Source organism: Syngnathoides biaculeatus, chromosome 20 (assembly GCF_019802595.1).
Source record: "Syngnathoides biaculeatus isolate LvHL_M chromosome 20, ASM1980259v1, whole genome shotgun sequence".
Lineage (NCBI taxonomy): Eukaryota > Metazoa > Chordata > Actinopteri > Syngnathiformes > Syngnathidae > Syngnathoides > Syngnathoides biaculeatus.
In genome coordinates this window covers 11,980,034-11,990,435 of record NC_084659.1, presented here as the reverse complement: position 1 = coordinate 11,990,435, position 10,402 = coordinate 11,980,034, and the positions used below count along the sequence as shown (strand labels likewise).

General features: G+C 42.0%; 2 non-coding genes across 2 annotated transcripts; one reads left to right on the top strand and one right to left on the bottom strand.

Moving 5' to 3' along the window:
• Positions 1–1,394: 1,394 nt before the first annotated feature.
• Positions 1,395–1,466, bottom strand: trnap-cgg (transfer RNA proline (anticodon CGG)). Its single transcript has one exon. It is a non-coding gene; the product is annotated as a tRNA-Pro (tRNA).
• Positions 1,467–5,692: 4,226 nt separating this feature from the next.
• trnav-cac (transfer RNA valine (anticodon CAC)) lies at positions 5,693–5,765 on the top strand. Its single transcript has one exon. It is a non-coding gene; the product is annotated as a tRNA-Val (tRNA).
• Positions 5,766–10,402: the final 4,637 nt, after the last annotated feature.

Genomic DNA, 10,402 nt, shown 5'->3' with positions numbered 1-10,402 from the left:
AACCATATTAAAACCAAAAATTTATCCTCCTCATTTTTTTATCCATTTTTGAAAAAGCTCGATCAAGCCACAAGAGCGGCACTAAAAAAGATCAAGAAATGTGGGTTGCCTCCTCCTGGTCTTGTAGAATGCTTCTAAAATGAGTATCAAGTATTGACTTATGTAGCTCGTTGGTCTAGGGTTATGATTCTTGCTTAGGGTGCGAGAGTTCCTGGGTTCAAATCCCGGACGAGCCCCTGTAAGAGGTTGTCCTTGACAATTTTCACATACTATGTGTCGAAAAGGTTAATACTTTCCAGTGAATCACAAGGCAATAGTACTTGATCGTGACGGTGTGCTGAGAAAAAAAAAAAACATCAGCTGTACTTTTTTTTTTTTTAACTTTAGCTCACCGCGCATGTGCAAACAACGACAGCACAAGAAAACACGCTGTCAGCGAGTCCCGCCCTATTTTCAGCTCTCGCTTAAGAAATCTTCTCAAACATGAGTATGGATGCTGCCGGAAAGAATGCAAAAGCGGATCACTTTCATACGGAATGTGAGGCGGACTTCTTTTTCACGATGTCATTGTTGAAGTGCATTTGCCTCATCTGTCAGTGAAGTGAAATGTGGAACGGCATCTTCGAATTGTTAATGGAAAATATGACACTGACATTCCGCTGAAAAGCAAGCTGAGAATGAGGAAAGTGAACGAACTCAAATCCCAATTGGCCGCACGGCAGTCACTTTTCACACAATATAGTTGAACAGCGAAAGCCGCCACCATCATTTCCGGGTTCATCACATCACACATAAAAGAGAGTTAGTTGACGCGTTGTTCAGATCTTTTAAACATAAGGTGGGAATATTATCTTCAATAGAATCTCTGTTGCTGTAAATGAGTACAGTGACACGGCACTGTGAAGCCATGGCTGACGTGTGGAAGGACATCGGAGATTGTGAGTGTTTCTCACTGCAAAAAGGTGAAGCTGACAGAACCCTTGTCAGCGAATGGAAATTTGGGAAAAAGGGCTTTTTTTGGGACTTGAAAACTGGACTCCTCAAGGTCACAGGTAATCTCTTACCGCAAGAACAAGGCCCACAGAAATGAAAAAGATTATCACTTGTCATACTGGCCACTGAGTGACAACGGCAAAGGATTCCTGGCTGTTGACATTTTCAAAGAGAGCTCGTTGTGAATTTCAACCCCGGGACCTCTTTCAGTGCTCCTCTCCTTGAGAAGTGTTTCCAAAGAACAACAACCAACACATAGGAGCAAATGACTTCATAACTCAATGATCACTTGGCTGCCACCCTAAACAAGAATGAACCGTTGAGTTTCTACACAGGCCACCTTGAGAAAGACAGCAAGGTAAAATATTACAGCGTACAGAGCCACTACAGACGGCTTAGCAGGGCTCGTCCGGGAGTCGAACCCGGGACCTCTCGCACCCGAAGCGAGAATCATACCTCTAGACCAACAAACCACACGGGTAGAAGGGTTCCCCCAGCCACTCCCATCTCCGTAAAACTTCACGGCCCTGAAGGGCCAGGTCATCTCCTCTGTCATCGATCCCGCTCTTCATCTCAGGCAATCACCGTGAAACCATATCACTGTTTGTCACTCCTTCCCCTGAGGTTCTTGGTATTCCCATGGTGGCAGCGGACGAAACCATTGGCCCACGGCCATCAATTTCAGTCAGTGCATATAGCTGAAATCAAAACAACTTTCACACAATTGACCCCTCCGTACAGGGCACTTAACCACGCCTCCTGAAGTGACGTCACGCCACGTCCGCTGAACCGAGACAGACTCCATGCTTCTGATTTCATTCAAATCAATGATATATTTTAGATTCGAAATACAATACATTCTCAACTGAGAGACGCCATGCTTCTGATTTCATTCAATCATTCACACGTAGCAATGTTATGCTAGCGGAGAACGTCTCATTCATTTATACGAGACTTGTATTAAAAATCAAATATAGGGCATATCTTCGTGCAAACACAGTCTGGTTAAGCTTCTGGCCGCGAGCCAGCAAGAAATCAATACGTTTGTGCAGTCCGATCATCGCTAAATATCGCTCAACAAAGAATAAGTGTGTCAATCGTTCACACGTAGCAGTGTTATGCTTGCGAAGAACTTTTAATTCATTTATACGAGACATGTATTGAAAATCAAATATAGGGCATACCTTCGTGCAAACATATCTGTTCCGGTTGATATTAGATGGATTCAGTTGATGATGCGGTCTTCCACAAAGTTTGATCCATCGAAGGCATTTTTCGTACTGGGTCTTCGGTTTTGGAAAGGGTACGAATCGAACTCCACCAACTAGCCTTTCAGGATACCTGTCGTCACTATTACAAAGTCCGTGACTACAATTCTTAACCATATTTTTTGTTAAATAACCCAAATACGCGATAAAACGCTAACTAAACCTATACTGGACCATGCAATGTTGTCTGAGAAAATGGCGGGAGCAAAAACGAGCTTTGGTTTATGCAGATCTCTGGCCTCTGATTGGTCAGTGACGCGGATTGCGCAATATCCACGGAGGGGTCAATTAGATTTAAGATAGGAAAAACAAAACCATTGATGAAAAACCCTGACAAACAGCTGCTTACATTCTCAGTTTGCTTTTCTTCTTTCTCTCCATTTTCTGGTCTTCTCAGACCCGTCCACCTCAACCTCGGTATAAGTGTTAATCTTTTTGTTTATTATGATTATTGTTGTTATTATGAGCACCAGCAGGAGGCATTGAGGTCCTTGGGGTTATTGAGGGCCTGGGTGTCTATTAGCTGAGATGGTTATCCTCACGAAGGGCGCATGAGCGCTGGAGCCTCTCTCAGCGATTGTCAGGCAGGAGCCAGGGTACATGCTGAACTGTTTGCCAGCCAATCACAGCTTGTAGGATCCTCTATTGTTCAAATGTTGGCATGTAATACACAGCTGTGTATTTTTCTGGCACTTATTACACCACTGGTCGTGTCCTACAGTGTTTCTGTGTCGGCTCTTAAAATGAATTGCAACCAGTCAAAAGTAAAAGCTCAAGATCTGAGGGTCCTGAGTTATGGCAGTTCTGCTCGCGTTGTTGTGATTGCACCTCATATTGTGCCCTATGATAGAAAGGTTTTAGCAAATGGGCTTTTGTTGTTTTTTCATCTTTGGTCATATCCTTTGCTTTGGCTTTTTCGGCCTTTTGAATGAGTTGCAACCAGGCGATCTTTTCTCAGGAACCAAGCTGAAATGGCTCACCTGGGAGAGCGTTAGACTGAAGATTAAAAGGTCGCTGGTCTTGGAAATTACTACAAAGCTGTATGGTTTTCAGGCACTAATCACACAGCTGATCTCTGGAGGTTTTCCAGCTATGTTACTAAAACCACATGACTTTTTTACGGCGCCATATTCGGAAGCAAGCTTTGGAAGGGAGACGCTTGTTGTCTTATGACGGTAATGAAGTTTTTAAAATGATCTGTTTTCTTTGTGTAAAATTGAGCCAACTGACGTCATGTGCACGAGCTCTATTAAAAAGCCTCCTGTGGGCAAATGTTATAAATTAGCACTGGTCCCGAAATACATAAAGTTATGCATGCCTTGTTTCCCAATAATTTTGTGTCCATATCAAATGATTGATGTGACTAGACTGTAAAGAAGCCTTCACTTTTTGTAAAACAAAAGGAGAAGCTGACAAAACCCTTCTCAGTGAATGGAAATTTGGGGAAAAGGGTTTTTCTAGGACTTGAAAACTGGACTTCTCAAGGTCACAGGTAATCGAGAAGCATACCTAAAGAACAAGGCCAACAGAAATGAAAAACATGATCACTTGTCATACTGGCCACTGATGATGATGGTGAAGGATTCCTGGCTGTTGACATTTCCAAAGAGAGCTTGTCAGGAATTTTGACAGCGGGACCTCTTTCAGTCTTGCTCTCCTTGAGACCAAGAACAACAACCAACACAGATGACTTCATAAATCATCAGCAACAATGAAGCACATAACTACATAACTCATTGATAATTTGGCTGCCACCCTAGACAAGAAGGACACAAAGGCCACCTTGAGAATTCTGAGCCACGACAGATGGCAAAACAGGGCTCATCCGGGAGTTGAACCCGGGACCTCTCACACCCAAAGCGAGAATCATACCTCGAGACCAACAAGCCACAGTGTGCCTCCAACCACTCTCACCCCGGCAATCACCATGAAACCATATGAGTCTTTGTCACGCCATCCCTTGAGGTTCTTGGTATTCCCTGGCTTCAAATTACAAGACCACAACAGATGGAACTCAGAGGCCCCGGAGCCCAGTGGTTAGAGCACTGGTTTGGTAAACCAGGGATTGTTGGTTCGTATCCCACTGGGGCCTCCACTCCCTGAGAAGGGTTGCGTCAGGAAGGGCATCTGGCACAAAATTGTGGCAAACATATATAAGCAATCATCTGAGATGACACGCTGTGGCGACCCTGAAAGGGACAAGCTGAAAGAAACAGAAGAACTTATTTAACTATAACTGGATGGAGTCCTCGCTGTGGCTCCCACTGCCTTCTTTCTGCTGCTCCAAAGAGGCTCCAACTGTAGCCCACCCCCCAAATAACCAGTAGACGTCTCTCAAGTTCCACAAGAGTATCGTGACCTCTCACCAATTCAGTAAGGATTTAGCAATCGCTCTTATGAGTACGATCACTGCGGATTATGTTGTTCCTCTGGGAAACTAATTACTCATCCTACTAGTACAAGTCCAAGTACTCCATCACTCAGTTCACTGAAGTCTCTCTTCTTCAGGACATAAACGAGGGTTGATGCCATTTTCCAAAGTTGACACATTCCACAAGCTTCGATAAGCGTCCATTTAAAAAAAATGATTATGATGTCAAAGGTTTTATTTCAATTCAAAAAGGGAAACTCAAAGAAATGCACTGCATCCTGAAATATTTCGTGATTCTCTCACGAAACTAATTAGACGACCCTTTGTCTCCCTATCCTGACCAACGGAAGCGGATATTTTCAGGGGATGACCGGCTCAGAACCACAGACGAAAAAGAATTGGCGTGTTCTCTCTGCGAGTTTTTTTCTCCGGCCAATCCGGTTTCCTTCCATGCCATGAAAACATCAGTGATCGATTGAGTGAAGTCATCATCATCATATTTAAATATTCACTGATTTATAAATAATAGATTGAAACACTTCAACCGTAAATGAAAACTGTAAATGAAGTGTGCAGTGCTGTACCTGAATGGGTTTAACGCTGAAACCGGAAATTTAAGATTATTTTAAAAATATTTAACTAAGTTCCTTCAATGCTGAAACAGAAATGGACACAATTTTCAAATCATTGTACTTTGTTTCCTGCTTGACGGTGGTGGTTGGGGTCTGCAGGATGGGACTTGAGATGTGAGGTGGGGGGGCTGAGAGGTGAGGTCTGCAGCCAGACTCTCTTGAGTGCAAGAGGACCAGGAAAACGATTGAAAGAAAAAACAAATTGAGCGTCCAGGCACCTGTTTGTCACAAAGATTTTGTTGTTTTATGTCTCAAATCAACATTAATCCCAATCCAGTGTTGTTTTGATTTCATCTTTTAGCTTTCATTTAAATTTAAGTTCACGTTTAAGTTTAGTCACTCCTGAATACTTTTTTCTCCTGTTAAAAAAAAAAAAATATCTCTCGAGTAGAGTTTCATGTTTCATCTTTCAACAGCACAGTGTGGTAGTTTCCATAGTGTAGTGGTTATCACGTTCGCCTCACACGCGAAAGGTCCCCAGTTCGAGACCGGGTGGAAACAAGCTTTATTGTCAAGGGGCTGTTGTTTTTTTTTTTGCTCATGTTGTATATCTTAAGGAGAGTGGACATTTTCACAGATTAATACTGCTGATGTGTGCCTGGTACTTGTTTCAAAACTGGGTGTGAGCAAGGACTTTACGGTTGCGCCTGTAAGAGCATTGGCCTCGCAGTTCTGAGAACCTGGGTTCAATCCCATATTCACCAGTGTGGAGTTGTCATGTTCGTCCCGTACCTGTGTGATCATATCGTGGTTAGTACTCTGCGTTGTGGCTGCAGCAACTCAGGTTCAAATCTGAGGCACAGCAGGACCAAATCCCTGGAGTTCTTTTTTATAGTCCTGAGGTTTGAAATTTGCGTGGAACAATGACAGTCCTTCAGATGGGCTTAGGTCGGGCTTTAAGCCACCGTGAGGGAAATGGTGCAATGGATAAAATGTCTGCACAAATGAAGCCTTGCAGCCAATTAATTTCTACACGGTCCAAAGCTAAATGGTGGTTTATATGCACTATAGTGTCATCTAGCGGTCGGGAAGCCCACGAGATCAACAGTGTTGAGAAGAAAATGGTTTGAATGTTCTTGTTACTATTTGTTAAAAAAATCTTGTGCTCTCAGGATAGTTTATTCATATTTATTCAGAAATACTAACTTTCCCACAGTGGAATTGGAAATAAATACACAGTTGCAAATGAGGAACTGATTATTCATTCTTGCTTTATTTTATTTGTAATCTATGGGTGAACCATGAAGACCTTTCTCATTCCTTTAAAAATTAGAAATGTTGAAAAACAAGTACATCTAAAAACAGTTGCGATTTTCCAAACTCTATTCGTTAAATAATTTGGCTTTCTAATTTGAGTAGTTCAATTGCCAAATGCATGCATGATCAGGAAAATGAAAAATACATTTTGGAGCAATTGGTGAAAAACTAATTGTTTTTGGAATGCCCCATTTTCGTCAACAAAAACCACCATTAAAAAGTTTATGAACACCACTTTGTTCAAGTTGGTACTGTATCTTACATTGATGTCATATATTGTTACACATGGACAATAAATAGTACCCCCTAATTATGTTCCTTCACAATGTTATCGTGCTAAGAAAAACAACAAAAACAAAACAAATTTATGGATTGGGATGGAAAAGGACGTCATCCTAAAAATGACAAACACGGCAGAGTATCACTTCCTTGCAAGGCCCGCCCAAGAAATGTGGCTTCGTGTCACAAAAATGTCAGTCATTACGAAAACATAGGCAGACATTTCTACTCAAGACATCTCAATAACCTGAAAATATTATGATTAGCCTGATATTTTCGCTTATACGAATCAGATAAGATCAAATCTGATCAACCGCTGTTTCCGGACAAGAGACCTTTGTTATGGGTCGAAGATACAATAATCGCTGCTACACAGAATACAAGAAAGTTGGTTCTCGGTCAATAAAGTCAATCATTTTACACTTTGTGCATCCAAGAGACTAAGTGGAAAGGGAGTAAGGCTAGAAGTTTAGGAGCAGGGTTGAAATTATTTTACCATGGGGTAGACGGGAACAGAAATGGAGTAGGGGTTATTTTAAAGGAAGAGCTGGCTAAGAATGTCTTGGAGGTTAAAAGAGTGTCAGATCGAGTGATGAGACTAAAATTTGAAATTGAGGGTGTTATGTATAATGTGGTTAGCGGCTATGTCCCACAAGTAGGATGTGACCTTGAGTTGAAAGAGAAATTCTGGAAGGAAATAGACGAAGTAGTCCCGAGCATCCCGGAGAGAGTTATGATTGGTGCAGATTTCAATGTGGTGTGTGTGTGTGTGGTGTGTGTGTGTGGTGTGTGTGTGTGTGTGAGTGCGAGAGAGAAGAGAGAGAGAGAGAGAGAAGAGAGAGAGAGAGAGAGAGAGAGAGAGAGAGAGAGTGTAAGTGGGTGAGTGAGAGAGAGAGAGAGAGAGTGAGAGATACACCAGAGTCAGGCGACTGCTGCAGGAAAAATTAACAAAAGCTTTAAAATTAAGGACTCCAAGAAATACGTGTCCTGTTGTAATCTGAGCCTCCACTGTGTCAAGTATAAATCCAATTTAGATATTTTATTCATTCTGGTACCAAGATACACATGGGGGGGGGGGGGGGGGTGAATGCCTGTGTGTGTGTAGGGGTGGGGGGGTCTACTTCTGAGTTTTTCCACATTTCACGGTGGGTTCTGGTCCCCATAAATCGCAAAAAACACGGGGCTACTAAGAAGAGATTCGTTGACCTCAATCTGAGCAGGAAAAAGATTTTTCACCAGTGTGCATTCTTGCGTGTATTTCTAAATATCCCTTCCGAGTGAATCTTTGATCACATACAGAGCAGGAAAATGGTTTGTCACCAATGTGAGTTTTTGTGTGTATTTTTAAGCTGTCCTTCCTAGAGAATGTTTGACCACAAACATAGCAGGAAAAAGGTTTCTCACCAGTGTGTGTTCTTGTGTGTCTTTTTAAGTGTTCCTTCTGAGTGAATCTTTGACCACAAACAAAGCACGAAAAAGGTTTCTCACCATTGTGCGTTCTTGTGTGTCTTATTAAATATCCATTCCGAGTGAATCTTTGACCACAAACAAAGCATGAAAAAGGTTTCTCACCATTGTGTGATCTAGTGTGTCTTTTTAAGAGTTCCTTCTGAGAGAATTTTTGACCACAAACTGAGCACGAAAACGGTTTGTCACCAGTGTGCATTCTTGTGTGTATTTTGATATCTCCTTTCCGAGTGAATCTTTGACCACAAACTGAACAGGAAAAAGGTTTCTCACCAGTGTGTATTCTTGTGTGTATTTTTTTAATTCCCCTTCCGAGTGAATCTTTGACCACAAACTAAGCAGAAAAAGGTTTTTCACACCAGTGTGTGTTCTTGTGTGGTGTCTTCAAAGCTCCCTTGTGAGTGAATCTTTGCTCACATACGGAGCAGGAAAATGGTTTCTCTCACCAGTGTGCGTTCTTGTGTGTATTTTCATATCGCCCTTTTGAGTGAATCTTTGACCACAAACTGAGCAGGAAAAAGGTTTCTCAGCAGTGTGTATTCTTGCGTGTGTTTTTAAATCTCCCTTCCGAGTGAATCTTTGACCACAAACTTCGCAGGAAACAGGTTTCTCACCAGTGTGTATTCTTGTGTGATCTTTCAAACCTCCTTTCTGAGTGAATCTTTCACCACAAACTGGGCAAGAAAAATCTTTCTCACCAGTGTGTTTCTTGTGTGTATTTAAAATCTCCTTTCTGAGTGAATCTTTCACCACAAACTGGGCAAGAAAAATCTTTCTCACCAGTATGGGTTCTGGTGTGTACATTTAAGTGTCCTTTCTGAGTGAATCTTTGACCACAAACTGAGCATCCAAAAGGCTTCTCTCCTGTGTGTATTTTCATGTGTTGGTTGAAATTTCTCATGGAAGTAAAAGCTTTCCGACAGCGAGAACATTTCCAGCATTTTTTGGAAGTGTGACATGTCATATCGTCTTCCGGTTGTTCATCATCATCATGACGGTCTATTTGTGATCTTTCACAAAGGTCTCCATCACTTGAGCTGTTCCTGCTTGGAGGCTCCGCCCCTCGCCTCTCCCTCTCCTCAGTTTGACCTTCATCTTCACTCTTCAAATGAACACCAGTGACTGGAACCTGGATGATTTCCTCCTGCTCTTCCTCTTTCATGTGTACGACCTCTTCCTCCTCCTCTTCAATACGCTGAACCTCTTCATCTTCTCCTTCCTCTTTGATGTGACAGGACACTGACTGCTGCCAGTCTGGATGAAGATTTTCACTGATGTCTGCAAAAAGAAGTCAAAAAAAGTGGTTGAATCTCATTTGTTCACAGTATTTTACAGCAAATGCACTTTGTAGTAGAGGAACTGGGGTGTTATTACTCAGTAACTGAAAGAATTAATTAGTTTTATAGTTATCGTGTTAAAAGCATATCATTACTATTATAGGTAACAGTTTAATTTCCTCACAAACTAACTGTGTTGGTTTCATTCCTACTCAAGCTGTTATCATCCTTGACTACTTGCACACAGGCACACACACATTAGTGTATAAGCCAACTCCGAGAAGTGGCCAAGGACAACTTCATCAACGCACACCCATCATTAATCTTGAATGTGCCTTTGTTCACATGCTGCTCACCCATCCTTTGGTCCTTGGGTGCTTTTCGAAATAAAGAAAGAGTATGCAAGAGGCTGGTTTAGAACGTGTTTGGAGACTGTAATGGGCCTTTCTCTCATGTCGTCCTGATCAGAAAGATGTTTTCTTGTCCATTATTTGTGCATCTAGTCCAGCAAACTAGGTCTAAACTAACTAGAAAGTGAATGTGTACAGAGTTAATGTCCAAAGTTTGGGACATCTAAAACTGACCAAGGGTTGTCAGTAAAAATACCCACGAATGACCGCTCCAAATTGGGAGTAGAAGCTTGGTATTCAACCCGAACTCTGGCACTTTGAATTTTTCCTGAAACTGAGGAACCATATCTAGATGCCTATAAGAAATAAGCCCATCAGAAATGGCGGCAAAGTCAACCAAGAAATCCAATTGTCCAATTTCCAAGGTTGAAATAAAGGAAAAATGTTGTTTGGCTGAAATTGATTACAAGGGAACAACACGGTTCACCGCAATGTGGCAGAAAAAGGA